Source organism: Channa argus, chromosome 4, assembly GCF_033026475.1.
Source record: "Channa argus isolate prfri chromosome 4, Channa argus male v1.0, whole genome shotgun sequence".
Taxonomy (NCBI): Eukaryota; Metazoa; Chordata; class Actinopteri; order Anabantiformes; family Channidae; genus Channa; species Channa argus.
In genome coordinates, this window is record NC_090200.1 from 29,439,090 (window position 1) to 29,460,992 (window position 21,903).

Sequence of the window (21,903 nt, forward strand, 5' to 3'; positions counted from 1 at the left end):
ATGTTCAGAGGAGAGACTGTCAATATGTCGGTAGAAGGATGCTGAGGTTGGAGCTGCCAGGCAAGAGGTCTAGAGGAAGACCAAAGAGGAGCTTTTTGGACATACTCTCTCAAAAGAGAGTTCAAATGCTCTCCTCAAGTTCATTGAGATGCATACAAGAAAAGAGATGGTAACACTTTCAATGTAGTGAGGTTGCCAATACACAAATTGGCCAATCTAAAGGTGAGTAAATTCTGTCTACAAATGGGATATTAGTTTACAAACTCTGCAATTCGCTTGTCTTTATGTGGCTCGTTGGTCTAGGGGTATGATTCTCGCTTAGGGTGCGAGAGGTCCCGGGTTCAAATCCCGGACGAGCCCTTGACTGCGACATCTATTCCACAGATCTGTTCTCAGGATAACTTTCACCTATGAAAGTCGACAAGTATGAAAACAGCCTTACCATAGCAAGCTTTATGAGGAATTGTGGGTTAGAGCACCACAAAATTTGACTAAGTAAGTAAGGTCAATGCAGTATACTAAAATGCCATTGTAGAATACACTGAGGTGCAAACATTTAGCGAGAAGGTGTCACTTTCAATGAAGCAAACTATTTGCAGCAAAAGTGCGGACTGTATCATATATTGCCTTCACTAGCTTCTTTCCATTGGCTTCTCAACAAATCTAGAACAGAATGTAAAACCCTGCTTCTTACATATAAAGCTCTAAAGGGTCAAGCTCCATCATATCTAAAAGACCTCATGGTACCATATCATCCCAATAGGCCACTTCAGTCTCAGAATGCAAGCCTACTGTTGGTCGAAGAAGGAGAGGAGGAAGGTTTGTTTGTAGACAGAGAGAGAAGAGGAAAGCTAAGAACGTAGGACTGACAGTAGACGTGACGTGAAGAGGCGAGTGCAAGCAGGTTGGAACGGGTGGAGACAAGTGTCAGGTGTGTTTTGCCATAAAAGAGTATCAGCGAGAATGAAAGCAAAGGTGTTCAAGACGGTGGTGAGACCAACGATGTTTTTCGGCTTAGAGACAGTGGCACTGTAGAAAAGACAGGAGGCAGAGCTGGAGGTAGCATAGCTTAAGATGTTGAGGTTCTCATTGGGAGTGACGAGGATGGATAGGATCAGGCATGAGTACATCAGAGGGACAGCTCATGTTAGATGTTTTGGAGATAAAGTCAGAGAGGCCAGATTGAGGTGGTTTGGACATGTTCAGAGGAGAGACTGTCAATATGTCGGTAGAAGGATGCTGAGGTTGGAGCTGCCAGGCAAGAGGTCTAGAGGAAGACAAAAGAGGAGCTTTTTGGACATACTCTCTCAAAAGAGAGTTCAAATGCTCTCCTCAAGTTCATTGAGATGCATACAAGAAAAGAGATGGTAACACTTTCAATGTAGTGAGGTTGCCAATACACAAATTGGCCAATCTAAAGGTGAGTAAATTCTGTCTACAAATGGGATATTAGTTAAGAAACTCTGCAATTCGCTTGTCTTTATGTGGCTCGTTGGTCTAGGGGTATGATTCTCGCTTAGGGTGCGAGAGGTCCCGGGTTCAAATCCCGGACGAGCCCTTGACTGCGACATCTATTCCACAGATCTGTTCTCAGGAAAACTTTCACCTATGAAAGTCGACAAGTATGAAAACAGCCTTACCATAGCAAGCTTTATGAGGAATTGTGGGTTTGAGCACCACAAAATTTGACTAAGTAAGGTCAATGCAGTATACTAAAATGCCATTGTAGAAACACTGAGGTGCAAACATTTAGCGAGAAGGTGTCACTTTCAATGAAGCAAACTATTTGCAGCAAAAGTGCGGACTGTATCATATTTTGCCTTCACTAGCTTCTTTCCATTGGCTTCTCAACAAATCTAGAACAGAATGTAAAACCCTGCTTCTTACATATAAAGCTCTAAAGGGTCAAGCTCCATCATATCTAAAAGACCTCATGGTACCATATCATCCCAATAGGCCACTTCAGTCTCAGAATGCAAGCCTACTGTTGGTCGAAGAAGGAGAGGAGGAAGGTTTGTTTGTAGACAGAGAGAGAAGAGGAAAGCTAAGAACGTAGGACTGACAGTAGACGTGACGTGAAGAGGCGAGTGCAAGCAGGTTGGAACGGGTGGAGAAAAGTGTCAGGTGTGTTTTGCGAAAAAAGAGTATCAGCGAGAATGAAAGCAAAGGTGTTCAAGACAGTGGTGAGACCAGCGATGTTTTTCGGCTTAGAGACAGTGGCACTGTTGAAAAGACAGGAGGCAGAGCTGGAGGTAGCATAGCTTAAGATGTTGAGGTTCTCATTGGGAGTGACGAGGATGGATAGGATCAGGCATGAGTACATCAGAGGGACAGCTCATGTTAGATGTTTTGGAGATAAAGTCAGAGAGGCCAGATTGAGGTGGTTTGGACATGTTCAGAGGAGAGACTGTCAATATGTCGGTAGAAGGATGCTGAGGTTGGAGCTGCCAGGCAAGAGGTCTAGAGGAAGACCAAAGAGGAGCTTTTTGGACATACTCTCTCAAAAGAGAGTTCAAATGCTCTCCTCAAGTTCATTGAGATGCATACAAGAAAAGAGATGGTAACACTTTCAATGTAGTGAGGTTGCCAATACACAAATTGGCCAATCTAAAGGTGAGTAAATTCTGTCTACAAATGGGATATTAGTTTACAAACTCTGCAATTCGCTTGTCTTTATGTGGCTCGTTGGTCTAGGGGTATGATTCTCGCTTAGGGTGCGAGAGGTCCCGGGTTCAAATCCCGGACGAGCCCTTGACTGCGACATCTATTCCACAGATCTGTTCTCAGGAAAACTTTCACCTATGAAAGTCGACAAGTATGAAAACAGCCTTACCATAGCAAGCTTTATGAGGAATTGTGGGTTTGAGCACCACAAAATTTGACAGAGTAAGTAAGTAAGGTCAATGCAGTATACTAAAATGCCATTGTAGAATACACTGAGGTACAAACATTTAGCGAGAAGGTGTCACTTTCAATGAAGCAAACTATTTGCAGCAAAAGTGCGGACTGTATCATATATTGCCTTCACTAGCTTCTTTCCATTGGCTTCTCAACAAATCTAGAACAGAATGTAAAACCCTGCTTCTTACATATAAAGCTCTAAAGGGTCAAGCTCCATCATATCTAAAAGACCTCATGGTACCATATCATCCCAATAGGCCACTTCAGTCTCAGAATGCAAGCCTACTGTTGGTCGAAGAATGAGAGGAGGAAGGTTTGTTTGTAGACAGAGAGAGAAGAGGAAAGCTAAGAACGTAGGACTGACAGTAGACGTGACGTGAAGAGGCGAGTGCAAGCAGGTTGGAACGGGTGGAGAAAAGTGTCAGGTATATTTTGCGATAAAAGAGTATCAGCGAGAATGAAAGCAAAGGTGTTTAAGACAGTGGTGAGACCAGCGATGTTTTTCGGCTTAGAGACAGTGGCACTGTAGAAAAGACAGGAGGCAGAGCTGGAGGTAGCAGAGCTTAAGATGTTGAGGTTCTCATTGGGAGTGACGAGGATGGATAGGATCAGGCATGAGTACATCAGAGGGACAGCTCATGTTAGATGTTTTGGAGATAAAGTCAGAGAGGCCAGATTGAGGTGGTTTGGACATGTTCAGAGGAGAGACTGTCAATATGTCGGTAGAAGGATGCTGAGGTTGGAGCTGCCAGGCAAGAGGTCTAGAGGAAGAACAAAGAGGAGCTTTTTGGACATACTCTCTCAAAAGAGAGTTCAAATGCTCTCCTCAAGTTCATTGAGATGCATACAAGAAAAGAGATGGTAACACTTTCAATGTAGTGAGGTTGCCAATACACAAATTGGCCAATCTAAAGGTGAGTAAATTCTGTCTACAAATGGGATATTAGTTTACAAACTCTGCAATTCGCTTGTCTTTATGTGGCTCGTTGGTCTAGGGGTATGATTCTCGCTTAGGGTGCGAGAGGTCCCGGGTTCAAATCCCGGACGAGCCCTTGACTGCGACATCTATTCCACAGATCTGTTCTCAGGAAAACTTTCACCTATGAAAGTCGACAAGTATGAAAACAGCCTTACCATAGCATGCTTTATGAGGAATTGTGGGTTTGAGCACCACAAAATTTGACAGAGTAAGTAAGTAAGGTCAATGCAGTATACTAAAATGCCATTGTAGAATACACTGAGGTGCAAACATTTAGCGAGAAGGTGTCACTTTCAATGAAGCAAACTATTTGCAGCAAAAGTGCGGACTGTATCATATATTGCCTTCACTAGCTTCTTTCCATTGGCTTCTCAACAAATCTAGAACAGAATGTAAAACCCTGCTTCTTACATATAAAGCTCTAAAGGGTCAAGCTCCATCATATCTAAAAGACCTCATGGTACCATATCATCCCAATAGGCCACTTCAGTCTCAGAATGCAAGCCTACTGTTGGTCGAAGAATGAGAGGAGGAAGGTTTGTTTGTAGACAGAGAGAGAAGAGGAAAGCTAAGAACGTAGGACTGACAGTAGACGTGACGTGAAGAGGCGAGTGCAAGCAGGTTGGAACGGGTGGAGAAAAGTGTCAGGTATATTTTGCGATAAAAGAGTATCAGCGAGAATGAAAGCAAAGGTGTTCAAGACAGTGGTGAGACCAGCGATGTTTTTCGGCTTAGAGACAGTGGCACTGTAGAAAAGACAGGAGGCAGAGCTGGAGGTAGCATAGCTTAAGATGTTGAGGTTCTCATTGGGAGTGACGAGGATGGATAGGATCAGGCATGAGTACATCAGAGGGACAGCTCATGTTAGATGTTTTGGAGATAAAGTCAGAGAGGCCAGATTGAGGTGGTTTGGACATGTTCAGAGGAGAGACTGTCAATATGTCGGTAGAAGGATGCTGAGGTTGGAGCTGCCAGGCAAGAGGTCTAGAGGAAGAACAAAGAGGAGCTTTTTGGACATACTCTCTCAAAAGAGAGTTCAAATGCTCTCCTCAAGTTCATTGAGATGCATACAAGAAAAGAGATGGTAACACTTTCAATGTAGTGAGGTTGCCAATACACAAATTGGCCAATCTAAAGGTGAGTAAATTCTGTCTACAAATGGGATATTAGTTTACAAACTCTGCAATTCGCTTGTCTTTATGTGGCTCGTTGGTCTAGGGGTATGATTCTCGCTTAGGGTGCGAGAGGTCCAGGGTTCAAATCCCGGACGAGCCCTTGACTGCGACATCTATTTCACAGATCTGTTCTCAGGAAAACTTTCACCTATGAAAGTCGACAAGTATGAAAACAGCCTTACCATAGCAAGCTTTATGAGGAATTGTGGGTTTGAGCACCACAAAATTTGACTAAGTAAGTAAGGTCAATGCAGTAAACTAAAATGCCATTGTAGAATACACTGAGGTGCAAACATTTAGCGAGAAGGTGTCACTTTCAATGAAGCAAACTATTTGCAGCAAAAGTGCGGACTGTATCATATTTTGCCTTCACTAGCTTCTTTCCATTGGCTTCTCAACAAATCTAGAACAGAATGTAAAACCCTGCTTCTTACATATAAAGCTCTAAAGGGTCAAGCTCCATCATATCTAAAAGACCTCATGGTACCATATCATCCCAATAGGCCACTTCAGTCTCAGAATGCAAGCATACTGTTGGTCGAAGAAGGAGAGGAGGAAGGTTTGTTTGTAGACAGAGAGAGAAGAGGAAAGTAAAGGAAGAGGAAAGGCTCGTTGGTCTAGGGGTATGATTCTCGCTTAGGGTGCGAGAGGTCCCGGGTTCAAATCCCGAACGAGCCCTTGACTGCGACATCTATTCCACAGATCTGTTCTCAGGAAAACTTTCACCTATGAAAGTCGACAAGTATGAAAACAGCCTTACCATAGCAAGCTTTATGAGGAATTGTGGGTTTGAGCACCACAAAATTTGACAGAGTAAGTAAGTAAGGTCAATGCAGTATACTAAAATGCCATTGTAGAATACACTGAGGTGCAAACATTTAGCGAGAAGGTGTCACTTTCAATGAAGCAAACTATTTGCAGCAAAAGTGCGGACTGTATCATATATTGCCTTCACTAGCTTCTTTCCATTGGCTTCTCAACAAATCTAGAACAGAATGTAAAACCCTCCTTCTTACATATAAAGCTCTAAAGGGTCAAGCTCCATCATATCTAAAAGACCTCATGGTACCATATCATCCCAATAGGCCACTTCAGTCTCAGAATGCAAGCCTACTGTTGGTCGAAGAATGAGAGGAGGAAGGTTTGTTTGTAGACAGAGAGAGAAGAGGAAAGCTAAGAACGTAGGACTGACAGTAGACGTGACGTGAAGAGGCGAGTGCAAGCAGGTTGGAACGGGTGGAGAAAAGTGTCAGGTATATTTTGCGATAAAAGAGTATCAGCGAGAATGAAAGCAAAGGTGTTCAAGACAGTGGTGAGACCAGCGATGTTTTTCGGCTTAGAGACAGTGGCACTGTAGAAAAGACAGGAGGCAGAGCTGGAGGTAGCATAGCTTAAGATGTTGAGGTTCTCATTGGGAGTGACGAGGATGGATAGGATCAGGCATGAGTACATCAGAGGGACAGCTCATGTTAGATGTTTTGGAGATAAAGTCAGAGAGGCCAGATTGAGGTGGTTTGGACATGTTCAGAGGAGAGACTGTCAATATGTCGGTAGAAGGATGCTGAGGTTGGAGCTGCCAGGCAAGAGGTCTAGAGGAAGAACAAAGAGGAGCTTTTTGGACATACTCTCTCAAAAGAGAGTTCAAATGCTCTCCTCAAGTTCATTGAGATGCATACAAGAAAAGAGATGGTAACACTTTCAATGTAGTGAGGTTGCCAATACACAAATTGGCCAATCTAAAGGTGAGTAAATTCTGTCTACAAATGGGATATTAGTTTACAAACTCTGCAATTCGCTTGTCTTTATGTGGCTCGTTGGTCTAGGGGTATGATTCTCGCTTAGGGTGCGAGAGGTCCAGGGTTCAAATCCCGGACGAGCCCTTGACTGCGACATCTATTTCACAGATCTGTTCTCAGGAAAACTTCCACCTATGAAAGTCGACAAGTATGAAAACAGCCTTACCATAGCAAGCTTTATGAGGAATTGTGGGTTTGAGCACCACAAAATTTGACTAAGTAAGTAAGGTCAATGCAGTAAACTAAAATGCCATTGTAGAATACACTGAGGTGCAAACATTTAGCGAGAAGGTGTCACTTTCAATGAAGCAAACTATTTGCAGCAAAAGTGCGGACTGTATCATATTTTGCCTTCACTAGCTTCTTTCCATTGGCTTCTCAACAAATCTAGAACAGAATGTAAAACCCTGCTTCTTACATATAAAGCTCTAAAGGGTCAAGCTCCATCATATCTAAAAGACCTCATGGTACCATATCATCCCAATAGGCCACTTCAGTCTCAGAATGCAAGCATACTGTTGGTCGAAGAAGGAGAGGAGGAAGGTTTGTTTGTAGACAGAGAGAGAAGAGGAAAGTAAAGGAAGAGGAAAGGCTCGTTGGTCTAGGGGTATGATTCTCGCTTAGGGTGCGAGAGGTCCCGGGTTCAAATCCCGAACGAGCCCTTGACTGCGACATCTATTCCACAGATCTGTTCTCAGGAAAACTTTCACCTATGAAAGTCGACAAGTATGAAAACAGCCTTACCATAGCAAGCTTTATGAGGAATTGTGGGTTTGAGCACCACAAAATTTGACAGAGTAAGTAAGTAAGGTCAATGCAGTATACTAAAATGCCATTGTAGAATACACTGAGGTGCAAACATTTAGCGAGAAGGTGTCACTTTCAATGAAGCAAACTATTTGCAGCAAAAGTGCGGACTGTATCATATATTGCCTTCACTAGCTTCTTTCCATTGGCTTCTCAACAAATCTAGAACAGAATGTAAAACCCTCCTTCTTACATATAAAGCTCTAAAGGGTCAAGCTCCATCATATCTAAAAGACCTCATGGTACCATATCATCCCAATAGGCCACTTCAGTCTCAGAATGCAAGCCTACTGTTGGTCGAAGAATGAGAGGAGGAAGGTTTGTTTGTAGACAGAGAGAGAAGAGGAAAGCTAAGAACGTAGGACTGACAGTAGACGTGACGTGAAGAGGCGAGTGCAAGCAGGTTGGAACGGGTGGAGAAAAGTGTCAGGTATATTTTGCGATAAAAGAGTATCAGCGAGAATGAAAGCAAAGGTGTTCAAGACAGTGGTGAGACCAGCGATGTTTTTCGGCTTAGAGACAGTGGCACTGTAGAAAAGACAGGAGGCAGAGCTGGAGGTAGCATAGCTTAAGATGTTGAGGTTCTCATTGGGAGTGACGAGGATGGATAGGATCAGGCATGAGTACATCAGAGGGACAGCTCATGTTAGATGTTTTGGAGATAAAGTCAGAGAGGCCAGATTGAGGTGGTTTGGACATGTTCAGAGGAGAGACTGTCAATATGTCGGTAGAAGAATGCTGAGGTTGGAGCTGCCAGGCAAAAGGTCTAGAGGAAGAACAAAGAGGAGCTTTTTGGACATACTCTCTCAAAAGAGAGTTCAAATGCTCTCCTCAAGCTCGTTGAGATGCATACAAGAAAAGAGAAGGTAACACTTTCAATGTAGTGAGGTTGCCAATACACAAATTGGCCAATCTAAAGGTGAGTAAATTCTGTCTACAAATGGGATATTAGTTTACAAACTCTGCAATTCGCTTGTCTTTATATGGCTCGTTGGTCTAGGGGTATGATTCTCACTTCGGGTGCGAGAGGTCCCGGGTTCAAATCCCGGACGAGCCCTTGACTGCGACATCTATTCCACAGACCCTTTTCAGGAAATCTTTCATCTATGAAAGTCGACAAGTATGAAAACAGCCTTACCATAGCAAGCTTTATGAGGAATTGTGGGTTTGAGCACCACAAACTTTGTCAGAGTAATTACATTTTTTCCTTGTGCAAACACAGGAAACTTTAGTTAGTACACGACACAAGATGCCAAGTAATGATGTTATTAATGATGTTATTGATGTTTTGCCGATTTGGAAAACCCGACTTTCAAAAGTCAAGAGCTGACTGTATCATATTTTGCCTTCACTAGCCTTGGTCTAGGGGAATGATTTTTGCTTAGGGTGTGAGAGGTCTCCGGACGAGCCCTGAATGCTAAATTCAATGTCTATGAGAAGAGAGGATGTAACGCTTTCCATGTGTAACCACAAGACCAGATGCAAGTTTTGCTGTGAAAGTTGTTACTAGACGAGACAAGATTCCACTCACTCGTGTTTTGCTGAACCGGCTGAACTCAATACAAAACCACCGGACACGAGGCTCGTTGGTCTAGGGGTATGATTCTCGCTTTGGGTGCGAGAGGTCCCGGGTTCAAATCCCGTACGAGCGCTTGACTGCGACATCTATTCCACAGACCCTTTTTAGGAAGACTTTCACCTACGAAAGTCGACAAGTATAAAAACAGCCTTACTATACCAAGCTTTATGAGGAATTGTGGGTTTGAGTACCACGAAATTTGACAGAGTAATTGCATGTTTTCCATTCCAAGCATGGATGTGTTGCCGATCTGATACCTATGACTTTTAAAGGTCAATGCAGTATACTAAAATGCCATTGTAGAATACACTGAGGTGCAAACATTTAGCGAGAAGGTGTCACTTTCAATGAAGCAAACTATTTGCAGAAAAACTGCTGACTGACAGTAGACGTGACGTGAAGAGGCGAGTGCAAGTAGGTTGGAACAGGTGGAGAAAAGGGTCAGGTGTGTTTTGCGATAACAGATTATCAGCGAGAATGAAAGCAAAGGTGTTCAAGACGGTGGTGAGACCAGCGATGTTTTTCGGCTTAGAGACAGTGGCACTGTAGAAAAGACAGGAGGCAGAGCTGGAGGTAGCAGAGCTTAAGATGTTGAGGTTCTCATTGGGAGTGACGAGGATGGATGGGATCAGGCATGAGTACATCAGAGGGACAGCTCATGTTAGATGTTTTGGAGATAAAGTCAGAGAGGCCAGATTGAGGTGGTTTGGACATGTTCAGAGGAGAGACTGTCAATATGTCGGTAGAAGAATGCTGAGGTTGGAGCTGCCAGGCAAAAGGTCTAGAGGAAGAACAAAGAGGAGCTTTTTGGACATACTCTCTCAAAAGAGAGTTCAAATGCTCTCCTCAAGCTCGTTGAGATGCATACAAGAAAAGAGAAGGTAACACTTTCAATGTAGTGAGGTTGCCAATACACAAATTGGCCAATCTAAAGGTGAGTAAATTCTGTCTACAAATGGGATATTAGTTTACAAACTCTGCAATTCGCTTGTCTTTATATGGCTCGTTGGTCTAGGGGTATGATTGAAGTGTGAAAAGTGTCAGGTGTGTTTTGCGATAAAAGAGTATCAGCGAGAATGAAAGCAAAGGTGTTCAAGACAGTAGTGAGACCAGCAATGTTTTTCGGCTTAGAGACAGTGGCACTGTAGAAAAGACAGGAGGCAGAGCTTGAGGTAGCACAAATTGGCCAATCTAAAGGTGAGTAAATTCTGTCTTCAAATGGGATATTAGTTTACAAACTCTGCAATTCGCTTGTCTTTATGTGGCTCGTTGGTCTAGGGGTATGATTCTCGCTTAGGGTGCGAGAGGTCTCAGGTTCAAGTCCTGGACGAGCCCTTGACTGCGACATCTATTCCACAGATCTGTTCTCAGGAAAACTTTCACCTATGAAAGTTGACAAGTATGAAAACAGCCTTACCATAGCAAGCTTTATGAGGAATTGTGGGTTTGAGCACCACGAAATTTGACAGAGTAATTGCATGTTTTCCATTCCAAGCATGGATGTGATACCTATGACTTTTAAAGGTCAATGCAGTATACTAAAATGCCATTGTAGAATACACTGAGGTGCAAAAATTTAGCGAGAAGGTGTCAATTTCAATGAAGCAAACTATTTGCAGCAAAAGTGCTGACTGTATCATATTTTGCCTTCACTAGCTTCTTGCCATTGGCTTCTGTCGAAAAGACAGGAGGCAGAGCTGGAGGTAGCAGAGCTTAAGATGTTGAGGTTCTCATTGGGAGTGACGAGGATGGATAGGATCAGGCATGAGTACATCAGAGGGACAGCTCATGTTAGATGTTTTGGAGATAAAGTCAGAGAGGCTAGATTGAAGTGGTTTGGACTTATTCAGAGGAGAGATGGTGAAAACAGTATATCGGATAAAAGATGCTGAGGTTGGAGCTGCCAGGCAAGAGGTCTAGAGGAAGACCAAAAAGGAGATTTTTAGATATACTCTCTCAAAAGAGAGTTCAAATGCTCTCCTCAAGTTCATTGAGATGCATACAAAAAAAGAGATGGTAACACTTTCAATGTAGTGAGGTGAGTGCAAGCAGGTTGGAACGGTGGAGAAAAGGGTCAGGTGTGTTTTGCGATAAAAGATTATCAGCGAGAATGAAAGCAAAGGTGTTCAAGAAGGTGGTGAGACCAGCGATGTTTTTCGGCTTAGAGACAGTGGCACTGTAGAAAAGACAGGAGGCAGAGCTGGAGGTAGCAGAGCTTAAGATGTTGAGGTTCTCATTGGGAGTGACGAGGATGGATGGGATCAGGCATGAGTACATCAGAGGGACAGCTCATGTTAGATGTTTTGGAGATAAAGTCAGAGAGGCCAGATTGAGGTGGTTTGGACATGTTCAGAGGAGAAACTGTGAATATATCGGTAGAAGGATGCTGAGGTTGGAGCTGCCAGGCAGGAGGTCTAGAGGAAGAACAAAGAGGAGCTTTTTGGACATACTCTCTCAAAAGAGAGTTCAAATGCTCTCCAGAAGTTCATTGAGATGCATACAAGAAAAGAGATGGTAACACTTTCAATGTAGTGAGGTTGCCAATACACAAATTGGCCAATCTAAAGGTGAGTAAATTCTGTCTACAAATGGGATATTAGTTTACAAACACTGCAATTCGCTTGTCTTTTATGTGGCTCGTTGGTCTAGGGGTATGATTCTCGCTTCGGGTGCGAGAGGTCCCGGGTTCAAATCCCGGACGAGCCCTTGACTGCGACATCTATTCCACACATCTATTCTTAGGAAAACTTTCACCTATGAAAGTCGATAAGTATGAAAACAGCCTTACCATAGCAAGCTTTATGAGGAATTGTGGGTTTGAACACCACAAACTTTGACAGAGTAATTGCATTTTTTCCTTGTGCAAACACAGGAAACTTTAGTTAGTACACGACACAAGATGCCAAGTATTGATGTTTTGCCGATTTGGAAAACCCGACTTTCAAAAGTCAAGAGCTGACTGTATCATATTTTGCCTTCACTAGCCTTGGTCTAGGGGAATGATTGTCGCTTAGGGTGTTAGAGGTCTCCGGACGAGCCCTGAATGCTAAATTCAATGTCTATGAGAAGAGAGGATGTAACGCTTTCCATGTTTAACCACAAGACCAAATGCAAGTTTTGCTGTGAAAGTTGTTACTAGACGAGACAAGATTCCACTCACTCGTGTTTTGCTCATCTGGAAACCACAACCTTTCTCTGAATGCTAAATTCAATGTCTATGAGAAAAGAAGATGTAACGCTTTCCACGTGTAACCACAAGACCAGATGCAAGTGTTGCTGTGAAAGTTGTTACTAGAACGAGACAAGATTCCACTCACTCGTGTTTTGCTGATCTGGAAACCACAACCTTTCTCTGTCAATGGAGTATGTCCTCACATTAATGTTTTTGTCGGAAATTTACACAACATGAATTTCTCAGTTTGAGATTGACTGAAGTTCTTGTTCTTCATTTGGATAGTATGGCTGAACTCATTACAAGCCGACTGGACGCGAGGCTCGTTGGTCTAGGGGTATGATTCTCGCTTTGGTTGCGAGAGGTCCAGGGATCAAATCCCGGACGAGCCCTTGACTGCGACATTTATTCCATACACCGTTTTTAGGAAGACTTTCACCTACGAAAGTCGACAAGTATAAAAACAGCCTTACTATACCAAGCTTTATGAGGAATTGTGGGTTTGAGCACCACGAAATTTGACAGAGTAATTGCATGTTTTCCATTCCAAGCATGGATGTTTTGCCGATGTGATACCTATGACTTTTAAAGGTCAATGCAGTATACTAAAATGCCATTGTAGAATACACTGAGGTGCAAAAAATTAGCGAGAAGGTGTCAATTTCAATGAAGCAAACTATTTGCAGCAAAAGTGCTGACTGTATCATATTTTGCCTTCACTAGCTTCTTGCCATTGGCTTCTGTCGAAAAGACAGGAGGCAGAGCTGGAGGTAGCAGAGCTTAAGATGTTGAGGTTCTCATTGGGAGTGACGAGGATGGATAGGATCAGGCATGAGTACATCAGAGGGACAGCTCATGTTAGATGTTTTGGAGATAAAGTCAGAGAGGCTAGATTGAAGTGGTTTGGACTTATTCAGAGGAGAGATGGTGAAAACAGTATATCGGATAAAAGATGCTGAGGTTGGAGCTGCCAGGCAAGAGGTCTAGAGGAAGACCAAAAAGGAGATTTTTAGATATACTCTCTCAAAAGAGAGTTCAAATGCTCTCCTCAAGTTCATTGAGATGCATACAAGAAAAGAGATGGTAACACTTTCAATGTAGTGAGGTGAGTGCAAGCAGGTTGGAACGGTGGAGAAAAGGGTCAGGTGTGTTTTGCGAAAAAAGAGTATCAGCGAGAATGAAAGCAAAGGTGTTCAAGACAGTGGTGAGACCAGCGATGTTTTTCGGCTTAGAGACAGTGGCACTGTAGAAAAGACAGGAGGCAGAGCTGGAGGTAGCATAGCTTAAGATGTTGAGGTTCTCATTGGGAGTGACGAGGATGGATAGGATCAGGCATGAGTACATCAGAGGGACAGCTCATGTTAGATGTTTTGGAGATAAAGTCAGAGAGGCCAGATTGAGTTGGTTTGGACATGTTCAGAGGAGAGACTGTCAATATGTCGGTAGAAGGATGCTGAGGTTGGAGCTGCCAGGCAAGAGGTCTAGAGGAAGACCAAAGAGGAGCTTTTTGGACATACTCTCTCAAAAGAGAGTTCAAATGCTCTCCTCAAGTTCATTGAGATGCATACAAGAAAAGAGATGGTAACACTTTCAATGTAGTGAGGTTGCCAATACACAAATTGGCCAATCTAAAGGTGAGTAAATTCTGTCTACAAATGGGATATTAGTTTACAAACTCTGCAATTCGCTTGTCTTTATGTGGCTCGTTGGTCTAGGGGTATGATTCTAGCTTAGGGTGCGAGAGGTCCTGGGTTCAAATCCCGGACGAGCCCTTGACTGCGACATCTATTCCACAGATCTGTTCTCAGGAAAACTTTCACCTATGAAAGTCGACAAGTATGAAAACAGCCTTACCATAGCAAGCTTTATGAGGAATTGTGGTTTTGAGCACCACAAAATTTGACAGAGTAAGTAAGTAAGGTCAATGCAGTATACTAAAATGCCATTGTAGAATACACTGAGGTGCAAACATTTAGCGAGAAGGTGTCACTTTCAATGAAGCAAACTATTTGCAGCAAAAGTGCGGACTGTATCATATTTTGCCTTCACTAGCTTCTTTCCATTGGCTTCTCAACAAATCTCAAACAGAATGTAAAACCCTGCTTCTTACATATAAAGCTCTAAAGGGTCAAGCTCCATCATATCTAAAAGACCTCATGGTACCATATCATCCCAATAGGCCACTTCAGTCTCAGAATGCAAGCCTACTGTTGGTCGAAGAAGGAGAGGAGGAAGGTTTGTTTGTAGGCAGAGAGAGAAAAGGAAAGCTAAGAACGTAGGACTGAATGTAGAACCCACAATTCCTCATAAAGCTTGGTATAGTAAGGCTGTTTTTATACTTGTCGACTTTCGTAGGTGAAAGTCTTCCTAAAAAGGGTCTGTGGAATAGATGTCGCAGTCAAGGGCTCGTCCGGGATTTGATCCCTGGACCTCTCGCACCGAAAGCGAGAAACATACCCCTAGACCAAGGCTAGTGAAGGCAAAATATGATACAGTCAGCTCTTGACCAGGTGCCAGGTGTGTTTTGCGATAAAAGAGTATCAGCGAGAATGAAAGCAAAGGTGTTCAAGACAGTGGTGAGACCAGCGATGTTTTTCGGCTTAGAGACAGTGGCACTGTAGAAAAGACAGGAGGCAGAGCTGGAGGTAGCATAGCTTAAGATGTTGAGGTTCTCATTGGGTGTGACGAGGATGGATAGGATCAGGCATGAGTACATCAGAGGGACAGCTCATGTTAGATGTTTTGGAGATAAAGTCAGAGAGGCCAGATTGAGTTGGTTTGGACATGTTCAGAGGAGAGACTGTCAATATGTCGGTAGAAGGATGCTGAGGTTGGAGCTGCCAGGCAAGAGGTCTAGAGGAAGACCAAAGAGGAGCTTTTTGGACATACTCTCTCAAAAGAGAGTTCAAATGCTCTCCTCAAGTTCATTGAGATGCATACAAGAAAAGAGATGGTAACACTTTCAATGTAGTGAGGTTGCCAATACACAAATTGGCCAATCTAAAGGTGAGTAAATTCTGTCTACAAATGGGATATTAGTTTACAAACTCTGCAATTCGCTTGTCTTTATGTGGCTCGTTGGTCTAGGGGTATGATTCTAGCTTAGGGTGCGAGAGGTCCCGGGTTCAAATCCCGGACGAGCCCTTGACTGCGACATCTATTCCACAGATCTGTTCTCAGGAAAACTTTCACCTATGAAAGTCGACAAGTATGAAAACAGCCTTACCATAGCAAGCTTTATGAGGAATTGTGGGTTTGAGCACCACAAAATTTGACTAAGTAAGTAAGGTCAATGCAGTATACTAAAATGCCATTGTAGAATACACTGAGGTGCAAACATTTAGCGAGAAGGTGTCACTTTCAATGAAGCAAACTATTTGCAGCAAAAGTGCGGACTGTATCATATATTGCCTTCACTAGCTTCTTTCCATTGGCTTCTCAACAAATCTAGAACAGAATGTAAAACCCTGCTTCTTACATATAAAGCTCTAAAGGGTCAAGCTCCATCATATCTAAAAGACCTCATGGTACCATATCATCCCAATAGGCCACTTCAGTCTCAGAATGCAAGCCTACTGTTGGTCGAAGAAGGAGAGGAGGAAGGTTTGTTTGTAGACAGAGAGAGAAGAGGAAAGCTAAGAACGTAGGACTGACAGTAGACGTGACGTGAAGAGGTGAGTGCAAGCAGGTTGGAACGGGTGGAGAAAAGTGTCAGGTGTGTTTTGCGAAAAAAGAGTATCAGCGAGAATGAAAGCAAAGGTGTTCAAGACAGTGGTGAGACCAGCGATGTTTTTCGGCTTAGAGACAGTGGCACTGTAGAAAAGACAGGAGGCAGAGCTGGAGGTAGCATATCTTAAGATGTTGAGGTTCTCATTGGGAGTGACGAGGATGGATAGGATCAGGCATGAGTACATCAGAGGGACAGCTCATGTTAGATGTTTTGGAGATAAAGTCAGAGAGGCCAGATTGAGTTGGTTTGGACATGTTCAGAGGAGAGACTGTCAATATGTCGGTAGAAGGATGCTGAGGTTGGAGCTGCCAGGCAAGAGGTCTAGAGGAAGACCAAAGAGGAGCTTTTTGGACATACTCTCTCAAAAGAGAGTTCAAATGCTCTCCTCAAGTTCATTGAGATGCATACAAGAAAAGAGATGGTAACACTTTCAATGTAGTGAGGTTGCCAATACACAAATTGGCCAATCTAAAGGTGAGTATATTCTGTCTACAAATGGGATATTAGTTTACAAACTCTGCAATTCGCTTGTCTTTATGTGGCTCGTTGGTCTAGGGGTATGATTCTCGCTTAGGGTGAGAGAGGTCCCGGGTTCAAATCCTGGACGAGCCCTTGACTGCGACATCTATTCCACAGATCTATTCTCATGAAAACTTTCACCGATGAAAGTCGACAAGTATGAAAACAGCCTTACCATAGCAAGCTTTATGAGGAATTGTGGGTTTGAGCACCACAAACTTTGACAGAGTAATTGCATTTTTTCCTTGTGCAAACACAGGAAACTTTAGTTAGTACACGACACAAGATGCCAAGTATTGATGTTTTGCCGATTTGGAAAACCCGACTTTCAAAAGTCAAGAGCTGACTGTATCATATTTTGCCTTCACTAGCCTTGGTCTAGGGGAATGATTCTCGCTTAGGGTGTGAGAAGTCTCCGGACGAGCCCTGAATGCTAAATTCAATGTCTATGAGAAAAGAAGATGTAACGCTTTCCACGTGTAACCACAAGACCAGATGCAAGTGTTGCTGTGAAAGTTGTTACTAGAACGAGACAAGATTCCACTCACTCGTGTTTTGCTGATCTGGAAACCACAACCTTTCTCTGTCAATGGAGTATGTCCTCACATTAATGTTTTTGTCGGAAATTTACACAACATGAATTTCTCAGTTTGAGATTGACTGAAGTTCTTGTTCTTCATTTGGATAGTATGGCTGAACTCATTACAAGCCGACTGGACGCGAGGCTCGTTGGTCTAGGGGTATGATTCTCGCTTTGGTTGCGAGAGGTCCAGGGATCAAATCCCGGACGAGCCCTTGACTGCGACATTTATTCCATACACCGTTTTTAGGAAGACTTTCACCTACGAAAGTCGACAAGTATAAAAACAGCCTTACTATACCAAGCTTTATGAGGAATTGTGGGTTTGAGCACCACGAAATTTGACAGAGTAATTGCATGTTTTCCATTCCAAGCATGGATGTTTTGCCGATGTGATACCTATGACTTTTAAAGGTCAATGCAGTATACTAAAATGCCATTGTAGAATACACTGAGGTGCAAAAATTTAGCGAGAAGGTGTCAATTTCAATGAAGCAAACTATTTGCAGCAAAAGTGCTGACTGTATCATATTTTGCCTTCACTAGCTTCTTGCCATTGGCTTCTGTCGAAAAGACAGGAGGCAGAGCTGGAGGTAGCAGAGCTTAAGATGTTGAGGTTCTCATTGGGAGTGACGAGGATGGATAGGATCAGGCATGAGTACATCAGAGGGACAGCTCATGTTAGATGTTTTGGAGATAAAGTCAGAGAGGCTAGATTGAAGTGGTTTGGACTTATTCAGAGGAGAGATGGTGAAAACAGTATATCGGATAAAAGATGCTGAGGTTGGAGCTGCCAGGCAAGAGGTCTAGAGGAAGACCAAAAAGGAGATTTTTAGATATACTCTCTCAAAAGAGAGTTCAAATGCTCTCCTCAAGTTCATTGAGATGCATACAAGAAAAGAGATGGTAACACTTTCAATGTAGTGAGGTGAGTGCAAGCAGGTTGGAACGGTGGAGAAAAGGGTCAGGTGTGTTTTGCGAAAAAAGAGTATCAGCGAGAATGAAAGCAAAGGTGTTCAAGACAGTGGTGAGACCAGCGATGTTTTTCGGCTTAGAGACAGTGGCACTGTAGAAAAGACAGGAGGCAGAGCTGGAGGTAGCATAGCTTAAGATGTTGAGGTTCTCATTGGGAGTGACGAGGATGGATAGGATCAGGCATGAGTACATCAGAGGGACAGCTCATGTTAGATGTTTTGGAGATAAAGTCAGAGAGGCCAGATTGAGTTGGTTTGGACATGTTCAAAGGAGAGACTGTCAATATGTCGGTAGAAGGATGCTGAGGTTGGAGCTGCCAGGCAAGAGGTCTAGAGGAAGACCAAAGAGGAGCTTTTTGGACATACTCTCTCAAAAGAGAGTTCAAATGCTCTCCTCAAGTTCATTGAGATGCATACAAGAAAAGAGATGGTAACACTTTCAATGTAGTGAGGTTGCCAATACACAAATTGGCCAATCTAAAGGTGAGTAAATTCTGTCTACAAATGGGATATTAGTTTACAAACTCTGCAATTCGCTTGTCTTTATGTGGCTCGTTGGTCTAGGGGTATGATTCTAGCTTAGGGTGCGAGAGGTCCTGGGTTCAAATCCCGGACGAGCCCTTGACTGCGACATCTATTCCACAGATCTGTTCTCAGGAAAACTTTCACCTATGAAAGTCGACAAGTATGAAAACAGCCTTACCATAGCAAGCTTTATGAGGAATTGTGGTTTTGAGCACCACAAAAGTTGACAGAGTAAGTAAGTAAGGTCAATGCAGTATACTAAAATGCCATTGTAGAATACACTGAGGTGCAAACATTTAGCGAGAAGGTGTCACTTTCAATGAAGCAAACTATTTGCAGCAAAAGTGCGGACTGTATCATATTTTGCCTTCACTAGCTTCTTTCCATTGGCTTCTCAACAAATCTAGAACAGAATGTAAAACCCTGCTTCTTACATATAAAGCTCTAAAGGGTCAAGCTCCATCATATCTAAAAGACCTCATGGTACCATATCATCCCAATAGGCCACTTCAGTCTCAGAATGCAAGCCTATCGTTGGTCGAAGAAGGAGAGGAGGAAGGTTTGTTTGTAGACAGAGAGAGAAGAGCAAAGCTAAGAACGTAGGACTGACAGTAGACGTGACGTGAAGAGGCGAGTGCAAGCAGGTTGGAACGGGTGGAGACAAGTGTCAGGTGTGTTTTGCCATAAAAGAGTATCAGCGAGAATGAAAGCAAAGGTGTTCAAGACGGTGGTGAGACCAGCGATGTTTTTCGGCTTAGAGACAGTGGCACTGTAGAAAAGACAGGAGGCAGAGCTGGAGGTAGCATAGCTTAAGATGTTGAGGTTCTCATTGGGAGTGACGAGGATGGATAGGATCAGGCATGAGTACATCAGAGGGACAGCTCATGTTAGATGTTTTGGAGATAAAGTCAGAGAGGCCAGATTGAGGTGGTTTGGACATGTTCAGAGGAGAGACTGTCAATATGTTGGTAGAAGGATGCTGAGGTTGGAGCTGCCAGGCAAGAGGTCTAGAGGAAGACCAAAGAGGAGATTTTTAGATATACTCTCTCAAAAGAGAGTTCAAATGCTCTCCTCAAGTTCATTGAGATGCATACAAGAAAAGAGATGGTAACACTTTCAATGTAGTGAGGTTGCCAATACACAAATTGGCCAATCTAAAGGTGAGTAAATTCTGTCTACAAATGGGGTATTAGTTCACAAACTCTGCAATTTGCTTGTCTTTATATGGCTCGTTGGTCTAGGGGTATGGTTCTCACTTTGGGTGCGAGACGTCCCGGGTTCAAATCCAGGACGAGCCCTTGACTGCGACATCTATTCCACAGACCCTTTTTAGGAATACTTTCACCTACGAAAGTCGACAAGTATAAAAACAGCCTTACTATACCAAGCTTTATGAGGAATTGTGGGTTTGAGCACCACGAAATTTGACAGAGTAATTGCATGTTTTCCATTCCAAGCATGGATGTGTTGCCGATCTGATACCTATGACTTTTAAAGGTCAATGCAGTATACTAAAATGCCATTGTAGAATACACTGAGGTGCAAACATTTAGCGAGAAGGTGTCACTTTCAATGAAGCAAACTATTTGCAGCAAAAGTGCGGACTGTATCATATTTTGCCTTCACTAGCTTCTTTCCATTGGCTTCTCAACAAATCTAGAACAGAATGTAAAACCCTGCTTCTTACATATAAAGCTCTAAAGGGTCAAGCTCCATCATATCTAAAAGACCTCATGGTACCATATCATCCCAATAGGCCACTTCAGTCTCAGAATGCAAGCATACTGTTGGTCGAAGAAGGAGAGGAGGAAGGTTTGTTTGTAGACAGAGAGAGAAGAGGAAAGTAAAGGAAGAGGAAAGGCTCGTTGGTCTAGGTGGAATGATTCTCGCTTAGGGTGCAAGAGGTCCCGGGTTCAAATCCCGGACGAGCCCTTGACTGCGACATCTATTCCATAGATCTGTTCTCAGGAAAACTTTCACCTATGAAAGTCGACAAGTATGAAAACAGCCTTACCATAGCAAGCTTTATGAGGAATTGTGGGTTTGAGCACCACAAAATTTGACAGAGTAAGTAAGGTCAATGCAGTGTACTAAAATGCCATTGTAGAATACACTGAGGTGCAAACATTTAGCGAGAAGGTGTCACTTTCAATGAAGCAAACTATTTGCAGCAAAAGTGCGGACTGTATCATATTTTGCCTTCACTAGCTTCTTTCCATTGGCTTCTCAACAAATCTAGAACAGAATGTAAAACCCTGCTTCTTACATATAAAGCTCTAAAGGGTCAAGCTCCATCATATCTAAAAGACCTCATGGTACCATATCATCCCAATAGGCCACTTCAGTCTCAGAATGCAAGCCTACCGTTGGTCGAAGAAGGAGAGGAGGAAGGTTTGTTTGTAGACAGAGAGAGAAGAGGAAAGCTAAGAACGTAGGACTGACAGTAGACGTGACGTGAAGAGGCGAGTGCAAGCAGGTTGGAACGGGTGGAGAAAAGTGTCAGGTGTGTTTTGCGATAAAAGAGTATCAGCGAGAATGAAAGCAAAGGTGTTCAAGACAGTGGTGAGACCAGCGATGTTTTTCGGCTTAGAGACAGTGGCACTGTAGAAAAGACAGGAGGCAGAGCTGGAGGTCGCCTAGCTTAAGATGTTGAGGTTCTCATTGGGAGTGACGAGGATGGATAGGATCAGGCATGAGTACATCAGAGGGACAGCTCATGTTAGATGTTTTGGAGATAAAGTCAGAGAGGCCAGATTGAGGTGGTTTGGACATGTTCAGAGGAGAGACTGTCAATATGTCGGTAGAAGGATGCTGAGGTTGGAGCTGCCAGGAAAGAGGTCTAGAGGAAGAACAAAGAGGAGCTTTTTGGACATACTCTCTCAAAAGAGAGTTCAAATGCTCTCCTCAAGTTCATTGAGATGCATACAAGAAAAGAGATGGTAACACTTTCAATGTAGTGAGGTTGCCAATACACAAATTGGCCAATCTAAAGGTGAGTAAATTCTGTCTACAAATGGGATATTAGTTTACAAACTCTGCAATTCGCTTGTCTTTATGTGGCTCGTTGGTCTAGGGGTATGATTCTCGCTTCGGGTGCGAGAGGTCCCGGGTTCAAATCCCGGACGAGCCCTTGACTGCGACATCTATTCCATAGATCTGTTCTCAG

The 21,903-nt window shown here is 43.2% G+C and overlaps 17 non-coding genes across 17 annotated transcripts; all 17 read left to right on the forward strand.

Moving 5' to 3' along the window:
* Positions 1-288: 288 nt before the first annotated feature.
* trnap-agg (transfer RNA proline (anticodon AGG)) lies at positions 289-360 on the forward strand. The gene has a single exon. It is a non-coding gene; the product is annotated as a tRNA-Pro (tRNA).
* Positions 361-1,486: 1,126 nt separating this feature from the next.
* Positions 1,487-1,558, forward strand: trnap-agg (transfer RNA proline (anticodon AGG)). The gene has a single exon. It is a non-coding gene; the product is annotated as a tRNA-Pro (tRNA).
* A 1,121-nt stretch (positions 1,559-2,679) lies between these two features.
* trnap-agg (transfer RNA proline (anticodon AGG)) lies at positions 2,680-2,751 on the forward strand. Its single transcript has one exon. It is a non-coding gene; the product is annotated as a tRNA-Pro (tRNA).
* A 1,130-nt stretch (positions 2,752-3,881) lies between these two features.
* Positions 3,882-3,953, forward strand: trnap-agg (transfer RNA proline (anticodon AGG)). Its single transcript has one exon. It is a non-coding gene; the product is annotated as a tRNA-Pro (tRNA).
* Positions 3,954-5,083: 1,130 nt separating this feature from the next.
* On the forward strand, positions 5,084-5,155 carry trnap-agg (transfer RNA proline (anticodon AGG)). Its single transcript has one exon. It is a non-coding gene; the product is annotated as a tRNA-Pro (tRNA).
* Positions 5,156-5,661: 506 nt separating this feature from the next.
* trnap-agg (transfer RNA proline (anticodon AGG)) lies at positions 5,662-5,733 on the forward strand. Its single transcript has one exon. It is a non-coding gene; the product is annotated as a tRNA-Pro (tRNA).
* Positions 5,734-6,863: 1,130 nt separating this feature from the next.
* Positions 6,864-6,935, forward strand: trnap-agg (transfer RNA proline (anticodon AGG)). The gene has a single exon. It is a non-coding gene; the product is annotated as a tRNA-Pro (tRNA).
* A 506-nt stretch (positions 6,936-7,441) lies between these two features.
* Positions 7,442-7,513, forward strand: trnap-agg (transfer RNA proline (anticodon AGG)). The gene has a single exon. It is a non-coding gene; the product is annotated as a tRNA-Pro (tRNA).
* Positions 7,514-8,643: 1,130 nt separating this feature from the next.
* On the forward strand, positions 8,644-8,715 carry trnap-cgg (transfer RNA proline (anticodon CGG)). The gene has a single exon. It is a non-coding gene; the product is annotated as a tRNA-Pro (tRNA).
* Positions 8,716-9,238: 523 nt separating this feature from the next.
* Positions 9,239-9,311, forward strand: trnap-ugg (transfer RNA proline (anticodon UGG)). The gene has a single exon. It is a non-coding gene; the product is annotated as a tRNA-Pro (tRNA).
* A 1,189-nt stretch (positions 9,312-10,500) lies between these two features.
* On the forward strand, positions 10,501-10,572 carry trnap-agg (transfer RNA proline (anticodon AGG)). The gene has a single exon. It is a non-coding gene; the product is annotated as a tRNA-Pro (tRNA).
* Positions 10,573-11,871: 1,299 nt separating this feature from the next.
* On the forward strand, positions 11,872-11,943 carry trnap-cgg (transfer RNA proline (anticodon CGG)). Its single transcript has one exon. It is a non-coding gene; the product is annotated as a tRNA-Pro (tRNA).
* A 2,166-nt stretch (positions 11,944-14,109) lies between these two features.
* trnap-agg (transfer RNA proline (anticodon AGG)) lies at positions 14,110-14,181 on the forward strand. The gene has a single exon. It is a non-coding gene; the product is annotated as a tRNA-Pro (tRNA).
* Positions 14,182-15,481: 1,300 nt separating this feature from the next.
* Positions 15,482-15,553, forward strand: trnap-agg (transfer RNA proline (anticodon AGG)). The gene has a single exon. It is a non-coding gene; the product is annotated as a tRNA-Pro (tRNA).
* Positions 15,554-18,761: 3,208 nt separating this feature from the next.
* trnap-agg (transfer RNA proline (anticodon AGG)) lies at positions 18,762-18,833 on the forward strand. Its single transcript has one exon. It is a non-coding gene; the product is annotated as a tRNA-Pro (tRNA).
* Positions 18,834-20,596: 1,763 nt separating this feature from the next.
* On the forward strand, positions 20,597-20,669 carry trnap-agg (transfer RNA proline (anticodon AGG)). Its single transcript has one exon. It is a non-coding gene; the product is annotated as a tRNA-Pro (tRNA).
* Positions 20,670-21,795: 1,126 nt separating this feature from the next.
* trnap-cgg (transfer RNA proline (anticodon CGG)) lies at positions 21,796-21,867 on the forward strand. Its single transcript has one exon. It is a non-coding gene; the product is annotated as a tRNA-Pro (tRNA).
* The last annotated feature ends 36 nt before the right edge of the window (positions 21,868-21,903 follow it).